This window comes from Erythrolamprus reginae, chromosome 6, assembly GCF_031021105.1.
Source record: "Erythrolamprus reginae isolate rEryReg1 chromosome 6, rEryReg1.hap1, whole genome shotgun sequence".
Classification (NCBI taxonomy): Eukaryota; Metazoa; Chordata; class Lepidosauria; order Squamata; family Dipsadidae; genus Erythrolamprus; species Erythrolamprus reginae.
This window is the reverse complement of record NC_091955.1, coordinates 10,828,679-10,847,956: the sequence shown is the minus strand read 5'-3', so window position 1 is coordinate 10,847,956 and position 19,278 is coordinate 10,828,679. Positions and strand designations below refer to the sequence as shown.

The window sequence follows — 19,278 nt, the reverse complement described above, 5'->3', positions numbered from 1 at the left end:
TGGAAATATTTTGGCCATATATATTACAAAACATTTCTATTCATCATATGCATTACATAGAGATGGGCAATTGCCTGGTGATGTGAAGTCTTATCTCAGCTTGCTAGCCACCTCTCCTAACCTGTAATTTAGGGAGATAGCTCAGGCTGGGGGGAGGAGGGAGTTTAGGGGCCCAGGTCCACTTCTAGGTTAAGGCATCTCTGTATTAGCTAATGGTTAGATAGGGGTGAAGAGGTCATTCCTCTAAGCAGGACGGATGGTGCCTGATCAATTTGTCAGGTCAAAGGCCAGAAGAAGGAGGAGGAGGAGTAAGAAGAAGACAAAGAAGAAGAAGAAACAAAGAAGAGGAGGAAGGACAAAGAAGAAGAAAAGAGGAGGAGAAAAAAGAACAGGAGGAAGAAGAAGAAGAAAAGAAGAAGAGGAGGAAAAGGAAAAAAGAGGAAGAAGACAAAGAAGAAGAAAAGAAGAAGAAGATGAAGAAGAAGAAAAGAAAAGGAGGGAGAGGAGGAAGAAGACAAAGAAGAAGAAAAGAAAAGGAGGAAGAAGAAGAGGAGGAGGAGGAGGAGAAAATAGGAAGAAGACAAAGAAGAAGAAAAGAAGAATAGGAGGAGAAGGAGAAAAGAGGAAGAAGACAAAGAAGAAGAAAAGAAGAAGAGGAGGAGAAGAAAGAAGAACAGGAGGAAGAAGAAGAAAAAGAGGAGGAGGAAGAAGACAAAGAAGAAGAAGAAAAGAAGAGGAGGGAGAGGAGGAAAAAGGCAAAGAAGAAGAAAAGGAGAGGAGGAGGAGGAAGAAAAGAAGAAGAGGAGGGAGAAGAAGAAGAGGAGGAGGAGAAAAAGAAGAAGAGGAAGAGGAGGAGGAAGAAGACAAAGAAGAAGAGAAGAAGCAGAGGAGGGGGAGGAGGGAGAGGAGGAAGAAGACAAAGACGAAAAAGAAAAGGAGAGGAGGAGGCGGACAAAGGAGAAGAATAGGAGGAGGAGGAAGAGAAGAAAGAAGAAGATGAGGAAGAGAAGAAGAAAGAAGAAGAGAAGGAGGAGAAGAGGAAGAGGAAGAAGACAAAGAAGAAGAAACGAAAAGGAGGAGGACAAAGAAAAAGAGGAGGAGGAAATGGAAGAACAAGAACAAGAGGAGGAAGAGAAGGAAGAACAAGAAAAAGAAGAAAACAGAAACGCTAAAAGCTAAGACGATGGGTGATGTTCATATAGACTTATGGAAGAAATGTCCTCCTCCTTTTCTTGTAGGAATCCTTCTGCAATGTTAACCAAGGGCTGTTTGTCAGCTTTAAACCCTGGTGGTGTTACATTAGGACTCCACACGCCTGAATCAGCCCTGTCGCCCTGCCCCCATTATTGGAATTTTATGGGGAATCCAGATAACCTCATATTCCTTTTTAAGGCGTCTCCTGTTTTCCCACCAGTTGTTCTACCTTTTTTTTTCCTACCACAAAAAAATCTGTCAAGGAGGGGAAGCTCAGGCAGCTGTCGTGTCATTTGATGCCCACAACCAGGAGACCTCAGCCTGTAAAGCCACGTGGATTCCACCCAGATAGAACAGGAGAGGTAGTTACGAATCCAGAGCCCTGGGGAGGCTAAGGATGTGCTACTGAAAATAAAGTAATGACAAAATCAAATATTGAATCGGGGAAGCAATTCTTCAAAATAAGTCACACATTTTACTGTACAGTCAACTTTGGAATATTTATTTGTTGACTTTGAATGGACTTGGTTAGAGAGGAAGAGGGCATAAATACATGCTTCCATTTTCTCCCTGGGTTAATGTAGTTCAACAAAGCTAAAATCAACAGGGTTGCCTTTGAAAGCCTGGATCCAATATGATCTCAGTAGAGTAGAGTAGAGTAGAGAAGAGTAGAGTAGGGAAGAGTAGAGAAGAGTAGAGTAGAGAAGAGAAGAGTAGAGTAGAGTAGAGAAGAATAGAGTAGAGAAGAATAGAGAAGAGTAGAGTATAGAAGAGTAGAGTAAAGTAGAGTAGAGAAGAGTAGAGTAGAGAAGAGTAGAGTAGAGAAGAGTAGAGTAGAGTAGAGAAGAGTAGAGTAGAGTAGAGAAGAGTAGAGTAGAGAAGAGTAGAGTAGAGAAGAGTAGAGTAATTGTAATTTTCCATTCCCTTAGCAACCATTCAGATGATTACTCACCATGTTTATTTATTAAAGTTTATTAAAAAAAATTATTAAAGGCAGACGAAAGTTTGGCGATGACATATGACATCATCGGGTGGGAAAAACCGTGGTATAGGGAAAAAACCCACGAAGTATTTTTTAATTAATATTTTTGAAAAGCCGTGGTATAGACTTTTCGCAAAGTTTGAGCTCGCGAAAATCGAGGGAACACTGTGTTACCAATATGTACTTGACAAAATAAATAAATAAACCATATTCAGACAACTGAAGGGACAAGATGTTGGTCATCTTGCTGAATGTCACAACATCTCTCTGAGTCTGCGGAGAGGGGTGGCATACAAATCTAATAAATAATTATTATTATTATTATTATTATTATTATTATTATTATTATTATTATTATTATTATTATTATGTCAGTACAACACAGCAAACGAAATCACTATGCTGGATTTTGTATTTCATCACCAGTCGGGCACTTCCCAAGCACCTAGGACTGCGTGATGTAGCGGCGAATTATGTTTGCCGATCCCAGTAAAGCGGCCTTTTGCAATTGACAGATGGAGATTTTGTCAATTCCGATGGTTTTCAAATGTTCGCTGAGATCCTTTGGCACTGCGCCCAGCGTGCCAAGTACCACTGGGATCACTTTCACTGGCTTATGCCAGAGTCGTTGCAGCTTGATTTTTAGATCTTTGTATTTCACTAATTTCTCTAGCTGCTTCTCCTCAATTCTGCTGTTCTCTGGGATTGCGATGTCGATGATCCATACTTTCTTTTTCTCCACAATCAGGATGTCCGGTCTGTTATGTTTCAGAATTCGGTCAGTCTGAAGTCGGAAGTCCCACAGTAGTTTTGCTTGCTCATTTTCGACCACTTTTTCGGGCTTATGATCCCACCAGTTCTTTGCCACTGGTAAATGGTAGTTCCGGCACAAGTTCCAGTGGATCATCTGTGCCACAGCATCATGTCTATGCTTGTAGTCAGTCTGTGCAATCTTTTTGCAGCAGCTGAGTATGTGATCGATTGTTTCATCTGTTTCTTTACAGAGTCTGCACTTTGGATCGTCTGTTGATTGTTCAATTCTGGCTTTGACAGCATTTGTTCTAATGGCCTGTTCTTGTGCCGCCAGTATTAGTCCTTCTGTCTCCTTTTTGAGTGTTCCACTTGTAAGCCATGACCAGATCTTTTCTTTATCAACTTTGCCTTCAATCTTCTCCAAGAATTATTATTATTATTATTATTATTATTATTATTATTATTATTATCATCATCATCATCATCATCATCGCCAAATTCCATCATTATTTTCATGAGGATGAAAAGGCTGGCCTGGGGTGCATTACTGAAATAGACGTAGGACACTTTCCTTCAAAGGAAAAAAAAAATCACTTTAATATGAGCGCATTAGCCCATTGTAGATGAAGTCCAGAGTTGCTTGTAAAAGACTGCTTAAAAATGCCTCAATTTCTGATTTTTTATTTTGTTTTCCCTTAACATTAATTAAACTTCCTGTTTATATGTATGCTGTGAGCTTGTGCATCGGAGACAAATCCTTGGTCAATAAAGAATTCTATTCTATTACATCATTTATTGTGGGAGGGCATATGAAGTTATTATACTTTAATTACTAACCGAACGAAACACCTCAAAATTGGTCTGAGGATGAAAGATAATGAGATAGAGAGCAGATGCAATAAACCGAAATCCTCCAAAGCCACACACTCCGTAAGATAACATTTAATTAGCTGCTCTTTCCATCCGACTATTAACTCAAAAGAAGATTTAAGAATAAAGGTTTAAGAAAACTGAAGAGTTTTCAAAAGAGATCAGAACCAACATAATTTTGACCGATAAAATTACTTCAGTTAGATAGTAAACACATGCATAGGTATACAGTAATCCCTCGCTACTTCATGGTTCATCTTTCGGGATTCGCTCTTTCACGGGTTTTCAAAGGGGGCTTAAATCCATTACATCCATTAAAATTTTTAAATCCATTAAAAATTCATAAAATTCTTCTACAGTACTACTGTACTCTATTAAAGAAACTGGTAGGATATCACATATAGTTCCAGCTGAGAAACATTGTCGAATGACTGTTTAATGCAAAGGGTGGGTTTTAAAAGTCCAAATACTTGTTAAATAAATTAAAAAAACATCTTTCCTCTACTTCACGGAAATTCGTTTTTCACGGGTGGTCTTGAAACGCACCCCCTGCGAAAAACGAGGGATAACTGTACAACCGCCAAAAAGGCTTCTAGAGTTGTTAACCTGATCCTACGTAGTTTCTGCTCCAGTAATCTCACACTACTCACAAGAGCCTACAAAACTTTTGCTAGACCCATCTTCGAATACAGCTCTTCTGTCTGGAACCCATACCACATCTCGGACATCAACACCCTTGAAAACATCCAAAGATATTTCACCGAAAGAGCCCTTCACTTCTCCATTCGAAACAGAATACCCTACGAAAATAGACTAACAATCCTGGGTCTAGAAAGCTTAGAACTACGGCGCCTAAAACACGATTTAAGTATTGCCCACAAGATCATATGCTGCAACGTCCTACCAGTCAATGACTACTTCAGCTTCAACCGCAACAACACAAGAGCACGCAACAGGTTCAAACTTAATATTAACCGCTCCAAATTTGACTGTAAAAAATATGACTTTAACAACCGAGTTATCGAAGCGTGGAACTCATTACCGGACTCAATAGTGTCAATCCCTAACCCCCAACATTTCTCCCTTAGACCAGTGTTTCCCAACCTTGGCAACTTGAAGATATTTGGACTTCAACTCCCAGAATTCCCCAGCCAGCATTTGCTGGCTGGGGAATTCTGGGAGTTGAAGTCCAAATATCTTTAAGTTGCCAAGGTTGGGAAACACTGCCTTAGACTATCCACGATTGACCTCTCCAGATTCCTACGAGGCCAGTAAGGGGCGTACATAAGTGCACTAGTGTGCCTTTCGTCCCCTTTCCAATTGTCTTTCCTTTATCTCATTTATCATATATATTTTCTTCCTTTCATATATCTTCTCCTCTATTCTCTTATTATCTTTATACATATTACTTCGTGTCTATTCTCTTCCATATGTATTGTGTATTGGACAAATGAATAAATAAATAAAATAAAATAAATAAAACCTTTTAAAAATGGGCTGTTCCATCAACACAAAATCCCTTTTATATATATATGTAAACTTGTATATAATAATATATTGTATAAAGCGGCCCTTGTAACTTGTGCCACTGATTCTGGGGTACAGTACTTCACTTCGACTTCCTAATATGTCATGTTCTCTGTTGATAGACTACAATAGTTTGGAAAGTATCCAGGGTGGCTTATTTGGTCCAGGTTATAATTATGACAGGGTAAACAGGATACACCTTTAAGTTATAATTTAAATATGATAAATGGAGCAAACCCTCAAAGGGGTGGGTTGGAAAAAAAAGGTCTTAGTGTATAATCACTCAGTTAAAGGAAACACCTGTAGAGCATTATTGTCATTAGCCAAATGGTATAGAAGGCCCTCAACATTTCCACCCCCTCGAAATATTGTTGGTAATATTTGGGATGGAAGGACAGTGAAGGATTTTCTGAGATCCTACCTAAACCTTCTCCGAAACCTATTGTTTCCCAAGTGCACCCACTCTTACTCCACACACAGGCCCCAAACAGAGGAGAAAGAGGAGACTCTCATTGACTCTGTCATCTGCACCTCTATAACTGTGGTTTGGTTTTGCAACCAACCAAGACCGACACAGACTTCAGAGGATAATCAGAACTGCAGAAAAAACAATTGCTGCCAACCTGCCTTCCACTGAGGACCTGTATACTGCACGAGTCAAAAAGAGGGCGGTTAAAATATTTACTGACCTGTCGCATCCTGGACACAAACTGTTTCAAGTCCTACCCTCAAAATGATGCTACAGAGCACTGCCCACCAAGACAACTAGAGACAAGAACTGTTTTTCCCCGAACGCCATTACTCTGATAAACAAATAATTTCCTCAACACTGTCAGACTTTTTACTAAATCTGCACTTCTATTTCTACTAGTTTTTTTTATTTATTTATTTATTTATTTATTTATTTATTTACTTACTTACTTACTGGATTTGTATGCCGCCCCTCTCCGTAGACTCGGGGCGGCTAACAACAGTAATAAAAAACCGCATGTAACAAATCTAATGTTTAAAATAATTAAAAAACCCTTATTAAAACCAAACATACACACAAACATACCATGCATAAATTGTATAGGCCTAGGGGGGAAAGGGTAGTTCAGATTATTTATTTATTTATTTATTTATTATTTAGATTTGTATGCCGCCCCTCTCCGAAGACTCGGGGCGGCTCACAACAGAGAAAAACAAATCATAAATAATCCGAGTAAGTTTAAAACATTTAAGATTTAAAAGAAACCCCATATACTAACAGACACACACACAAGCATACCATACACAAATTAAACATGCCCAGGGGGAGATGTCTCAATTCCCCCAAGCCTGACGACAGAAGTGGGTTTTGAGGAGCTTACGAAAGGCAAGGAGGGTGGGGGCAATTCTGATCTCCAGGGGGAGCTGGTTCCAGAGGGTCGGGGCCACCACAGAGAAGGCTCTTCCCCTGGGGCCCGCCAACCGACATTGTTTAGTCGACGGGACCCGGAGAAGGCTGACTCTGTGGGACCTAACCGGTCGCTGGGATTCGTGCGGCAGGAGGCGGTCTCGGAGGTATTCTGGTCCGATGCCATGAAGGGCTTTATAGGTCATAACCAACACTTTGAATTGTGACCGGAAACTGATCGGCAACCAATGCAGACTGCGGAGTGTTGTTGGTGTATATATCATGACACTAAACTCCTGGAAACCCATTCTGAATTTTTTTCCCCATCTTCATCTACTCATTTTAGACTCCACTCTTCTTCCCAGATATTTATGGAAAGCCTATTTTTAGTCTCTGGAAAGTGACATATGTGCAGCATCTGACGGTATGTCGTTTCTGTTGGATTTTCCCCTCCCCCAGCATGGCTTTCTTGATTTGGTCAGTGCAAACACCTCCCATCATTGGCTGGAGAAATGCCCCAGGCTGAGATTTCATGTGCCAGAGAGGATGTTGTCTGGAAGAAAAGCTAATGAACTCAATCTGTATAGTCTGGAGAACAGAAGGAAAAGGGGGGACATGATCGAAACATTTAAACATGTTAAAGGGTTAAATAAGGTCCAGGAAGGAAGTGTTTTTAATAGGAAAGTGAGCACAAGAACAAGGGGACACAATCTGAAGTTAGTTGGGGGAAAGATGCTTGGCTGCATAGCTAGAGGTATAACAAGCAGGAAGAGGGAGATTGTGATCCCCTTATATAGAGCGCTGGTGAGACCACATTTGGAATACTGTGTTCAGTTCTGGAGACCTCACCTACAAAAAGATATTGACAAAATTGAACGGGTCCAAAGACGGGCTACAAGAATGGTGGAAGGTCTTAAGCATAAAACGTATCAGGAAAGACTTCATGAACTCAATCTGTATAGTCTGGAGGACAGAAGGAAAAGGGGGGACATGATCGAAACATTTAAATATGTTAAAGGGTTAAATAAGGTCCAGGAGGGAAGTGTTTTTAATAGGAAAGTGAACCCAAGAACAAGGGGACACAATCTGAAGTTAGTTGGGGGAAAGATCAGAAGCAACGTGAGAAAATATTATTTTACTGAAAGAGTAGTAGATCCTTGGAACAAACTTCCAGCAGACGTGGTAGATAAATCCACAGTCACTGAATTTAAACATGCTTGGGATAAACATATATCCATCCTAAGATAAAATACAGAAAATAGTATAAGGGCAGACTAGATGGACCATGAGGTCTTTTTCTGCCGTCAGTCTTCTATGTTTCTATGTTTCTACCTCTCGGTTACCAATGCAACCACATCCCAATAGCTAAGAATGATGTAAAGGGATTTCTGAGTCAACCAAACTGTATATGTAATTATGCAATGTTTCTCTCTGGCAAACGCTGTAGGCTTCAGAGACATTAAAGAGGACAGCCATTCTTCAAGGGTGCCTTATTTTAGGAGGCATAAAAAATTGTTTGCAGACACCGAAGGAAAAAACAACAACATGCACATTGCTTTCTTAAGGCCTCGCCCAGGACTTTCCTAGGCAAAGCGAGGCTGTGGGTTCGCCTCGTTCATCTTTGTCCTGTTAAATTTTAGCAATGGCCCATCTTCTCTATTAATAAATGTATTTATTTTATTTTATTTATTCATTTGTCCAATACACAAATACATAGGAAGAAAATAGACATGTGGTAATATATATAAGGGTAAAAGTGAACTTAGAGGAGAGGATATATGAAAGGAAGAGAATATATATGATAAGTGAGAGAAAGGAAAGACAATTGGACAGGGGACGAAAGGCACACCAGTGTACTTATGTACGCCCCTTACTGGCCTCTTAGGAACCTGGAGAGGTCAATCGTGGAGAGTCTAAGGGAGAAATGTTGGGGGTTAGGGGTTGACACTATTGAGTCCGGTAATGAGTTCCACGCTTCGATCACTCGATTGTTGAAATCATATTTTTTACAGTCAAGTTTGGAGCGGTTCGTATTGAGTTTGAATCTGTTGCATGCTCTTGTGTTGTTGCGGTTGAAGCTGAACAAGGAACAAAGAACAAGGTGGCTCATGTAGTTAGGATGCTGGGCTGGAAGTTAGCAAGCCCATGTTTGAGATCCAAGTGATGCGGTGTAATGGAGTGAGGGTCCGTCATTTGCTCCAGCTTCTTGATGGGGACATGAAAGATGCCCCCACACGCATCCCCCAAGCAACAGCAATTTATTTATCTCACCCTGGAAGTGCCTTAAAAGTTCCCTCTGACCCAAATGGGATGGGGATCAGATCTTGTGCTGATAGACACAGTGGCTCTTAACCTTTCTATTGCCGCAACCCCTTAACACAGTTCCTCATGTTGTGGTGAGCCCCAACCATAAGTCTAGCGACAATTCCCCCCCCCCCCCTTCTGACTTGTAGCATTTGAGTGTGGTGTGATTGTGTAGCATTGATTGTTTTTAGTAATAATGGGGTTTGACTTGTTTTTCTTAATATTAGATTTGTATTGTATTGTTATTGCTGTTGTGAGTCATCCTGAATCCTTGGAGAGGGGCAGCACACAAATCTAATAAATTATTATTATTATTATTATTATTATTATTATTATTATTAGTAGTAGTAGTAGTAGTAGTAGTAGTAGTCATAGTTCCCTCTAAGCTGAGCAGTGAGCAATTGCTCACTTAAAAATCATCATCAACTCAGAGTTTTCCAAACCTGCCCAGAAGCCGAGAGGGAAAGAGTGAGAGGGAAGGAGAGAGAGAGGAAGAGAGGAAGAGAGAGAAACAGATAGAAAAAAAGAGGAAGAAAAAGAGAAAGAAAAAGAATGGGAGTAAGGAAGAGAGAAAGAAAATAAAAATCTAGTTTGAAACTAGCTCAACTATTTAAGTGGCATTTTGATATTGATAGAGTTGCCCTATTATGAGCTCACTGTTATAGACACACAGTACAGTGTTTTATTTTGAAATTCTCTGAGGCAAAACAGGGTGGGTTTTTATTTATTTATTTATTTATTTATTTGTTTGTTTGTTTGTTTGTTTATTTGTTTATTTATTTATTATTTCTGTGCCGCCCAGTCCCGAAGGGACTGCCGCTCAGACACTATACTTTTCCGCCCACTCCCCCCAAAAATTATAGGGAACACTGGTAGTAGTAGTAGTAGTAGTAGTAGTAGTAGTAGTAGTAGTAGTAATAGTAGTAATAGTAGTAATTCTTCCAACAGAGCTTTAAGCTGATTGGCGGGAAGGTCATATGGACACCCCTACCGTAAATGCCTGATTGGTCGGATTGTAAAAATATGTTTCAAGGTGCCAGAATAGATGTTTTAATTCCTAAACACCATGGAAAATTTGTCTTTTGACCCCATGAAGAATTCTGATTGCTTGATGCTTTCCATTCCTCCCACCCCCTGCACTGTTTGCTAAAAATAAATATTGTTGGTTCCAATGGATGAAATTTGGCAGCTGGCTTTTAGTTATCTAGAGTAGTGTTTCCCAACCTTGGCCACTTGAAGATATTTGGACTTCAACTCCCAGAATTCCCCAGCCAGTGAATGGAAAAGGAAGCCATTTCTTCCACCTCAATCCTCCCAGACCACAACTTTCTTTGCAGCTAAAGACCAAAATATGCACAGTACAGTGCAATACAGTTAGGTAAGAAAGCAGGAAAACAGGAAATTTAAAAAATTATTAATGCTAGAATGGGGTTCTTTTGAATTAAATTCACAGCCAGAGGATGTAGATGGCAAAAGTGCCTGCATTAAAAACCCTCGGAATATACAAACCATTAGAAAAGTGAATTTTTCATTAAACAGATGAATCAGCTTAAGGGGAGCCAATTAACAAGACTGCCATAAAATTAATTGTCTCCCTGATCATAGATATCTGGCAAGCTTTCTAGGGATGAAGATATTAGTAGTGACAGAGTAGTGCCGAGGATTTTAACACGTTTTTCGCTGATAAAATCGCCCGGATCCGAGCAGACCTCGACTCCAATTGTGAAACAGAGTCGACTGACAATGAGTCAGTCGAGGTGACTGGGGCTAAACGTCTTTGTCCATCTGTCTGGGAGGAGTTTGACTTGGTGACACCTGATGAAGTGGACAAGGCCATTGGAGCTGTGAGTTCCGCCACCTGTTTACTGGATCCGTGTCCCTCTTGGCTGGTTTCGGCCAGTCGAGGGGTGACACGGAGCTGGGTCCAGGAGATTGTCAACGCCTCCTTGGGGAGGGGGTCCTTTCCGCCACTTTATAAGGAGGCGGTTGTGCGCCCCCTCCTCAAGAAGCCTTCCCTGGACCCAGCCGTGCTTAATAACTACCGTCCAGTCTCCAACCTCCCCTTCATGGGGAAGGTTGTCGAGAAGGTGGTGGCACTTCAACTCCAGCGGTCCTTGGATGAAGCCGATTATCTAGGTCCTCAGCAGTCTGGATTCAGGCCCGGCTACAGCACGGAAACTGCTTTGGTCGCGTTGATGGATGATCTCTGGCGGGCCCGGGACAGGGGCTTGTCCTCTGTCCTGGTGCTCCTTGACCTCTCAGCGGCTTTCGATACCATCGACCATGGTATCCTTCTGCGCCGGCTGGAGGGGTTGGGAGTGGGAGGCACTGTTCTTCAGTGGTTCTCCTCCTACCTCTCCGGTCGGTCGCAGTCGGTGTTAGTGGGGGGTCAGAGGTCGACCCCGAGGTTTCTCCCTTGTGGGGTGCCTCAGGGGTCGGTCCTCTCCCCCCTGCTATTTAATATCTACATGAAACCGCTGGGTGAGATCATCCAAGGGCATGGGGTGAGGTATCATCAATATGCCGATGATACCCAGTTGTACATCTCCACCCCATGTCCAGTCAACGAAGCAGTGGAAGTGATGTGCCGGTGCCTGGAGGCTGTTGGGGCCTGGATGGGTGTCAACAAACTCAAACTCAACCCAGACAAGACGGAGTGGCTGTGGGTCTTGCCTCCCAAGGACAATTCTATCTGTCCGTCCATTACCCTGGGGGGGGAATTATTGACCCCCTCAGAGAGGGTCCGCAACTTGGGCGTCCTCCTCGATCCACAGCTCACATTAGAAAAACACCTTTCAGCTGTGGCGAGGGGGGCGTTTGCCCAGGTTCGCCTGGTGCGCCAGTTGCGGCCCTATTTGGACCGGGAGTCATTGCTCACAGTCACTCATGCCCTCATCACCTCGAGGCTCGACTACTGTAACGCTCTCTACATGGGGCTACCTTTGAAAAGTGTTCGGAAACTTCAGATCGTGCAGAATGCAGCTGCGAGAGCAATTATGGGCTTCTCCAAGTATGCCCATATCACTCCAACACTCCGCAGTCTGCATTGGCTGCCGATCAGTTTCCGGTCACAATTCAAAGTGTTGGTTATGACCTATAAAGCCCTTCATGGCACCGGACCAGAATATCTTCGGGACCGCCTCCTGCCGCACGAATCCCAGCGACCGGTTAGGTCCCACAGAGTTGGCCTTCTCCGGGTCCCGTCGACTAAACAATGTCGTCTGGCGGGACCCAGGGGAAGAGCCTTCTCTGTGGGGGCCCCGACCCTCTGGAACCAGCTCCCCCCTGAGATTAGGATTGCCCCCACCCTCCCTGCCTTTCGTAAACTCCTTAAGACCCACCTTTGCCGTCAGGCATGGGGGAACTAAAACACCTCCCCCTTGCCCATGTTGTTTTGTTGATTGATTGACTGTGTGCCTGTTTTTTATATATACTGTTTTTTATGAGATTATTAATTTCAATTGGAATCTGGATGGGTGGGCATTGGATTTGGTATTGTGTACTGTACTGTTTTTTATTATTGTTGTGAGCCGCCCCGAGTTTGCGGAGAGGGGCGGCATATAAATCCAATAAACCTAAACCTAAACCTATTAGCTTAATTTAAAAGTGGGGTACCTTCAAGCAAACTCATAGTGGAATCACTGTATTTTTCAGTAAGTGGAATTACTGTATTTTTCAGAGTATAAGATGCACCCTTTCCACCTTAAAAGAGGGTGGAAATATTGGTGCATCTTATACACTGAATGCAGCCATTTTTGTTGTCCCGAATCCCTACCCCCTGCTTGCAGAGAGCTCTTGGGTGCTGGGGGATTGCAAAAATGCCCCTGTTTTTGTGAAAAATGGACCGTTTTTCACAAAAATAGGGGCATTATTGCCATCCCCCAGCATCCAGGAGCTCTCTGCAGGCTTCCCAGGCCCTTAATATTAGCCGCTGCAAACTTGACTGTAAAAAATATGACTTTAGTAATCGAGTTGTTGAAGCGTGGAACTCATTACCGGACTCCGTAGTATCATCCCCTAACCCTCAACACTTTACCGTTAGACTGTTCACGGTTGACCTCTCCAGATTCCTAAGAGGTCAGTAAGGGGTGTACATAAGCGCACTAGAGTGCCTTCCGTCCCCTGTCCTATAGTCTCTCCTATATCTCGTATTTCTTCTCTACTATATCCTCTATAACCTTCATTGCGTATTATTGCGTATTGGACAAATATAATTAATTAATTAAATAAATAAAATAAAAATTCTATTCTATTCTATTCTATTTTCTTGTTTTCCACCTCTAAAACCTACTTTAAGTGCGTCTTATATTCCCAAAAATGCAGTATCCTTCACTCTTATACTCCAAAAAATGCAGTATCCTTCACTCTTAGATACTATCAACTTTCTTTCTTTCTTTCTTTCTTTCTTTCTTTCTTTCTTTCTTTCTTTCTTTCTTTCTTTCTTTCTTTATTCATTTATTTATTTATTTTGTTTGTTTGTTTGTTCGTTCGTTCATTCATTCATTTATTAGATTTGTATGCCGCCCCTCTCCGCAGACTCGGGGCAGCTAACAACAGTAAAAAGACAACGTAAACAAATCTAATATTAAAAATCTAAAAACCCCAATTTAAGAGATCAGTCATACATACGTACAGTCATACCATACATAAATTTTATAAGCCTAGGGGGAAGGGAATATTTCAATTCCCCCATGCCTGACAACAGAGGTAAGTTTTTAAGAGCTGACGAAAGGCAAGGAGGGTAGGGGCAACTCTGATATCTGGGGGGAGTTGGTTCCATAGGGTCGGGGCCGCCACAGAGAAGGCTCTTCCCCCGGGTCCCTCCAAACGACATTGTTTAGTCAACGGGACCCGGAGAAGGCCATCTTTAGATGAAACCAGTAACATTTAATTTAAATTTAAATGAATAAAAAGGGGGCAGGAGTGGGGGGGAATCCATATAAGCTGTGACACTACCCACAGCAGCGAAGGTGGGGTATTCAAGGGACAAAGCCTCTCCTTTTATTTGTCTCGAATTCTCCTCCGTGTTGCTTTTCAGCCAGAGCCAACCCAAACATCTCACAGCCCCAAAAGCAGCAGAGCAGCACCAAACCTTCCTTTGAAGCCCACCACCTGGCTCCCCTTTTCTTTTCATCTAACGCCACCGAAAGCGGCAGCCACTGTTGGAAAAGCTGAACATCTTTGCACAGCTGGAATTTGACCGTTCCCGTCGAGAAGCAAAGAATACGCTTGCAACAAGTGCAACGGATAAATATTTACAAGAGTTCACCGGGAACAACAGGAAAACCGTCTTTTAAAAAAAGAAAACCCAATAAATACAAGCAATCAGAATCAAGAACGAGGGAAGGAAGAAAAAAAGTTAAATATTTGGCTGAACTAGGTTTCCCCCCCTAGTTGTAATTTATTTATTTATTTTAATATATATTTGTTCTGTCTGGGTCACTCCGGAAGCCAATACCAACCCAAAAAGAGAAGCCAGACACACTGGTAAAAGGCAAAGGCAGTTTATATAATTCAAGGAAAACACAGGTAACAGAAAATGTCCTTACAAACAGGAAAAACGCTGGAACTTCAAAGATATACACGAAGGGAATAGTCCATGAAGCAATACCAGCTTCTTGCTGCCAAGACGAAGCTGTAGATAGCAAACAGACGCCTCCCACGAGTCTTCCAGACTGTGAGGCCACAAGCCAAGATCAGAGACGCTGAGAATCAAAACAGGTCACCGCAACTCCAATTGATAACACTCCACATGGCTTCAAGGCCTTGCCTGCCTTTTAAACCCTGCTGATGAGGACCACACCCAAACCCAGCTGTTTCTAATTCAAGGGTGAAAATATTTCTTTAACAGCTCCTTTCGTTGCTGTGAACGTCTCTGTCTCATGTCAATGACAGCTTGTGCGTCATCACCTAATGACTCCAAGCTACTGGCTGGGGAGAGCCCCCCCCCCCGGGGCTCTCATGCTGTTCTCCTTCATCCCATTCCTGACTCTCCTCTCCCCCGTCCGACTGTTCAGCCCCCTCCTCTGCGCTGTCATCCTCCTCCGGGCACGGAGCCAGCAGAGACACAGCTGGTCCCTGAGCAGCCTCAGGTTGAATCACAACAATATTTATTAAATTTTTCCATTTTTTTAAAAAAGTACATAATTATATTTACAGATGAATCTACATCATATATACATTCCTATCGACATTGTCTTCTAATTACTTTTAGATTTCTTGATATTTTATTTCGATGTTTCTTTTGAGTTTCTTTTTTTTGTCCATTGGTACTATTTTGTCCAGGTTTCATAATAGTCCGATTCTTTTCGATTATTAAGTTCCATTGTCAATCTGTCCACCTCGGCACAATCGTATATTTTCTTGATGATCTCATTGTCTTCAGGTATTTGCGGATTTTTCCAGTTCTGTGCAAATACAATCCTTGCAGCTGTTGTAATATGCAAGCTTAAATATTTTACATTTTTAGAATAGGTAATTTATTTTTTATTCCTTTTTGTCTTTAAACATTATGTCGTTTTTACACAGATCTACATCCAAATCTCATACATCAATGTAAACAAAAAGAGATTTTCTCTTGCACATTGATGATATGCTGGCTCTAAGATAAAGAATTGAAAGATCTTGCAAGTTAGAAGAAATAAAGGAAGCCACAGCTTTGACAATAAGCGTGTAGATTGCTTTTCAGGATGTTCACCTGTTGTTCTATTACAAAGCAATTTCTGAAAACTCCAAATATTCAGAGAATGAAAGATGAAGTCCCAAATATTCAGGGAACAAAAGAAAAACACTCTTTGCAATCTACGTTGTCTTAGAAACATAGAAACATAGAAGACTGACGGCAGAAAAAGACCTCATGGTCCATCTAGTCTGCCCTTATACTATTTCCTGTATTTTATCTTACAATGGATATATGTTTATCCCAGGCATGTTTAAATTCAGTTACTGTGGATTTACCAACCACGTCTGCTGGAAGTTTGTTCCAAGGATCTACTACCCTTTCAGTGAAATAATATTTTCTCACGTTGCTTTTGATCTTTCCCCCAACTAACTTCAGATTGTGTCCCCTTGTTCTTGTGTTCACTTTCCTATTAAAAACACTTCCCTCCTGAACCTTATTTAACCCTTTGACATATTTAAATGTTTCGATCATGTCCCCCCTTTTCCTTCTGTCCTCCAGACTATACAGATTGAGTTCATGAAGTCTTTCCTGATACGTTTTATGCTTAAGACCTTCCACCATTCTTAAAAAGCTCTGCAGTATCAGTTTCAAACTTCACATGATCCAACCATAGTTTTTGACAATTTGGAGTCCTCATGGATGGTAAAAGTAGAGGCAAACTGAGGAAGGCTAATGGTTGAAAAACACTGGTCTCCGGATTGAAATAAATGTCTTTCTATTTTTGAAATTGGATGCAGAACCTGTGAACTTTGAAACACTCCCGATTACGCTACGTTTCTCCAAGTGCTGTATGAGATCGTGTCTTGGGTCTTTGAAGTTTCTCTGTAACCACATTGGATCCCAGAGCACAAGTGGCAAGTGGATCCCTTGCCCAAAGGCGACAATTTTTAAATTTTATTTATTAATTAAATTTGTATATTTATATTTATTAATTGGTCTTTTATGCTGCCCCTCTTCCGAGGACTCGGGGTGGCTTACGACATATATAGGAATGATAAAACATCCTAAATGCAATTAATTTAACTTAATAGTCTAAAGAACACAAAACCATAAAAAAACACTTATTCCCATCGAAACAGCTAACTCGCAATACATTTGTCAGCCAGGAGGCTAGACTCCTACTTACTACTTACTAGAGCTTACAAAACTTTCGCCAGACCCATCCTCGAATACAGCTCATCTGTTTGGAACCCATATCGCATCTCAGACATTAACACCCCTGAAAATGTTCAAAGATACTTTACCAGAAGAGCCCTTCACTCCTCCACTCAAAACAGAATACCCTACGAGACTAGACTTACAATCCTGGGTCTTGAAAGCTTAGAACTACGACGCCTTAAACATGATCTAAGTATTGCCCACAAGATCATATGCTGCAATGTCCTGCCTGTCAAAGACTATTTCAGCTTCACCCACAACAACACAAGAGCACACAACAGATTGAAGCTTAATATTAACCACTCCAAACTTGACTGTAAAAAATATGACTTTAGTAATCGGGTTGTCGAAGTGTGGAACTCATTACTGGACTCTGCAGTATCATTCCCTAACCCCCAACATTATAGCCTTAGACTGTCCACGGTTGACCTCTCCAGATCATAGTTCCCTCTAAGCTGAGCAGTGAGCAATCGCTCACTTAAAAATCATCATCAACTCAGAGTTTTCCAAACCTGCCCAGAAGCCGAGAGGGAAAGAGTGAGAGGGAAGGAGAGAGAGAGGAAGAGAGGAAGAGAGAGAAACAGATAGAAAAAAGAGAGGAAGGAAAAGAGAAAGAAAAAGAATGGGAGTAAGGAAGAGAGAAAGAAAATCAAAATCTAGTTTGAAACTAGCTCAACTATTTAAGTGGCATTTTGATATTGATAGAGTTGCCCTATTATGAGCTCACTGTTATAGACACACAGTACAGTATTTTATTTTGAAATTCTCTGAGGCAAAACAGGGTGGGTTTTTTATTTATTTGTTTGTTTATTTATTTATTATTTCTGTGCCGCCCAGTCCCGAAGGGACTGCCGCTCAGACACTATACTTTTCCGCCCACCCCAAAAAAAAATTAGAGGGAACACTGCTCCAGATTCCTAAGAGGTCAGTAAGGGGCGTACGTAAGGGCACTAAAGTGCCTTCTGTCCCCTGTCCTATAGTCTCTCCTATATCTCGTATTTCTTCTCTACTATATCCTCTATAACCTTCATTGTGTATTATTGTGTATTGGACAAAATAAATAAATAAAAAATAAATAAATCTAATGGCTTCAAGCCTGGTGGCATAGATGAGTCTTGAGACTCTTGCAGAAGGCGAGGAGGGTGGGGGCAGTGCGAATCGCTGGGGGGAGCTGATTCCAGAGGGCTGGGGCCCCCATAGAGAAGGCTCTTCCCTAGGCCCCGCCAAGCGACATTGTTTAGTTGACGGGACTTGGAGAAGGCCGACTCTGTAGGACTTAACTGGTTGCTGGGACTTGTACGGCAGAAAGCGGTCGTGCAGGTAATCTGGCCTGATGCTATGTAGAGCTTTATAGGTCATGACCAACACTTTGAATTTTGTCCGGAAACCAAACGGCAGCCAATGCAGTCTGCGGAGTGTTGGAGAAACATGGGCATGTGTAGGCAGGCCCATGACCGCTCATGCGGCTGTGTTCTGCACATTTTGCAGTTTCCAAACACTCTTCAAAGGTAGCCCCATGGAGAGAGCATTGCCGTAATCGAACCTCGGATGCTATACCACCCATCTCCCGTAAGAGGTGACTGGACAGCATAATTTTTAAAAAATAAATATATACAGTGATCCCCCGTTTATTGCGTCCCCAACCATTGCGAACAGGGTACTTCGCTATTTTTCAACCCGGAAGTCAAAAATGCCGGGCACGCATGCGTAGATGGCAGCGGCTTCCCTGGGTCTTCCCCCTCTTGCTGGCGTCAGCGAGGAGTTTCCCCACCGCCCACGCAAACTCCTCGCTGCCGCCCGCCCTTCGCCCGCCCACGCCGTTCATTCTCGCCGCTTTTGAGCTGAGTCCGGGAGCGAATTCGCTCCCGGACTCAGCTCAAAAGCGCCGATAGCAAGCGGCAAGGAACGGCTTGTCTCGGCGCTTTCGAGCTGAGTCCGGTCAGCTCGAAAGCGCCGAGACAAGCCGTTCCTTGCCGCTTGCTATCGGCGGTTTTGAGCTGAGTCCGGAAGCGAATTCGCTCCCGGACTCAGCTCGAAAGCGCCGAGAGCCAGCGCCCCCCGGACCCCCAACCCGGGTTTGGGGGGCTGCTAGGAAGCCCTCCATGCCGGCGGCAAACAGCCGCCCCGCCCCCAATCTTCGGCTCCTCGCTAGCGCTGTGGGAGTAAAAACGCCATTTGCACATGCGCAGATGGTGTTTTTACTTCCGCAGCGCTACTTCGCAAAAACCCGCTCGTTGCGGGGGGTCCTGGAACGGAACCCTCGCAACGAGCGGGGGTCTACTGTATATTTAAAATGGCACCTTTGGATCCACTGGGTGCTGAATGAGCACTCTAAAAGTTATGGTTCCATGACCTTTAACCTGGGATTAAGTCCGAGAGAATCTGTGCATAGAACTGCACTATTGTTTGTTTGTTTATTTGTTTGTTTGT

The 19,278-nt window shown here is 42.4% G+C and overlaps 1 pseudogene; it reads right to left on the bottom strand.

The window, feature by feature from the left end:
- Positions 1-4,300: 4,300 nt before the first annotated feature.
- LOC139168934 (potassium voltage-gated channel subfamily KQT member 1-like) overlaps positions 4,301-19,278 on the bottom strand; it is a 190,181-nt pseudogene continuing 175,203 nt past the window's right edge.